The sequence below is a fragment of the Anabrus simplex genome, chromosome 3 (assembly GCF_040414725.1).
Source record: "Anabrus simplex isolate iqAnaSimp1 chromosome 3, ASM4041472v1, whole genome shotgun sequence".
Lineage (NCBI taxonomy): Eukaryota > Metazoa > Arthropoda > Insecta > Orthoptera > Tettigoniidae > Anabrus > Anabrus simplex.
The window spans coordinates 393,206,673-393,208,911 of record NC_090267.1 but is presented as its reverse complement, the minus strand read 5'-3'; the positions used below and the strand labels follow the sequence as shown (position 1 = coordinate 393,208,911).

At 44.9% G+C, this 2,239-nt stretch overlaps 1 non-coding gene across 1 annotated transcript; it reads left to right on the top strand.

Moving 5' to 3' along the window:
• The first annotated feature begins 234 nt into the window (after positions 1–234).
• On the top strand, positions 235–308 carry TRNAN-GUU (transfer RNA asparagine (anticodon GUU)). Its single transcript has one exon. It is a non-coding gene; the product is annotated as a tRNA-Asn (tRNA).
• Positions 309–2,239: the final 1,931 nt, after the last annotated feature.

Here is a 2,239-nt window from a genome sequence, read left to right as displayed (position 1 = left end):
TAGATAAAGGCTAACGTTACTGACTGTTCACATCACGTGTCATATTCTTATTGTTGTTTTGTTCTTCTTCTTCTTCTTCTTCTTCTTCTTCTCCTTCCTGACCGTTTTCCCAGTCTGTTCGAGTCGGTCCTGGGTATTGATTTGACCTAGTTTTATGCCGAATTCAAATGTTAAAGATACGGTATTTATAGACATGATGGCAACATGGTATTTATAGTTTCTGCACTGTTACGAGCCTCCGTGGTGCAATCGGTTAGTGCATTCGGCTGTTAACCGAAAGGTTGGTGCTTCGATCCCACCCGGGGGTTGGTATGATTTTTGGACGTTATTGTAGAGATATTGTTTCTACCTGAAGCCAATTGACAAAATTATAAAATATAGATCAGTGATGCATTAAATGTTTCCACCACTACAACTTAAATTTATGGAGCTTTTCATTTCCCTTTTAAAGGTAATTTTTTTTGTCTTAGTTACTTTCTTTCCTAACATATTTACCCTCTAGGGTTGGTTCTTCCCTCGGATTCTGGGAGGGACCCCATCTCTACCGCCTCAAATGAAAGTGTCCTGGAGCGTGAGACTTTGGGTCGGGGGATACAACTGGAGTAGAGGACTAGTACCTCGCCCAGGCTAGGCTGAACAGGGGCCTTGTGGGGAATGGGAAGATCTGAAGAGACAGACAAGGAAGAAGGAAGGAAGCGGCCTTGGCCCTAAGTTAGGTACTTTTCTGGCATTTTACTGGAGAAGTAGTGGGAAGTTACGCAAACCTACTTCAATGATGGATAAGGTCGGAATCGAACCCTCCTCTACTCAGTTGACATCCCGAGGTTGAGTGGACCCCGTTCCAGCCCTCGTACCACTTTCTAAATTTCGTGGCAGAGACGGGAATCGAACCCGGGCCTCCGGTTATGGCAGCTGATCACATTGACCACTACACACAGAGGCGGGCCCACTCAATTCTACTGACTAATATACTCGAAGCACTAGATCTGAAGTACCGGTTTTTTTTTTGTTACTGGCTTTACGTCGCGCTAACACAGATAGGTATTATGGCGACGATGGGACAGGAAAGGACTAGCACTGGGAAGGAAGCGTCCGTGGCCTTAATTAAGGTACAGCCCCAGCATTTTCCTGGTGTGAAAATGGGAAACCACGGAAAATCATTTTCAGGGCTGCCGACAGTGGGGTTTGAATCCACTATCTCCCGAATACTGGATATTGGCCGCACTTAAGCGACTGCAGCTATCGAGCTCGGTATACCGGTTATTATGTGGAACTGCACTGTTGAGAAATTTATCTATTCAGATATAAAATAAATTAGATGTGTGTTCTCCCAGGATGGCAGTATAGTAAGTGAGACTGAATCAAGTTGCAGTAAAGCTAATGCAGCGGGTTCGCAGTTGCGATCAACAACTATTCTGTAAGAAAGAAGTCAGCTCTCGGACGAAACTTTTACTGTACATTGTTCTGTTTTCAGACCAATTTTGCTTTACGGGAGCGAAAGCTCGGTGGACTTTATCTTTCTTTCTTTCTTTCTTTCTTTCTTTCTTTCTTTCTTTCTTAATCCGTTTACCTTCCAGGGTTGGTTTTCCCCACGGACTCAGCGAGGGATCTCACCTCTATCGTCTCAAGGGCAGTGTCCGGGAGCGTGAGACTTTGAGTCGGGTGGATACGACTGGGGAGGAGGACCATTTACTAATCTAGGTGGCCTCACCTGCTATGCTGAACAGGGGAACAGGGATTTGTGGGGATGGGAAGATTAGAAGGGATGGATAAGGAACGGGGAAGGAAGCGGCCGTGGCCTTAAGTTAGGTACCATCCCGGAGTTTGTCTGGAGGAGAAGTGAGAAATCACGGAAAACCATTTCGAGGATGGCTGAGGTGGGAATCGAACTCCTCCTACTCAGTTAACATCTCGAGGCTGAGTGGACCCCGTTCCAGTCCTCGTACCATTTTTTCAAATATCGTGGCAGTGCCGGGAATCGAACCCAGGCCTCCGTGGATGGCAGATAATCACACTAACGACTACACCACACAGGCGGACAGTATGATATTTCTGCTGTATTTATAGACTGAAGATGTACTTGAATAAAGTTGAAACTAGCAGGCTACCTGAAATGGAGTAATTCGTAGTAAAATTTACATCTAAGATCCATCATTATGAGTAAATGTTACAACCATTAAGTGTTATCCACATTCTTTCGTGATGACAATAAATAAGTCATAAAGATGACGGTGAAGGT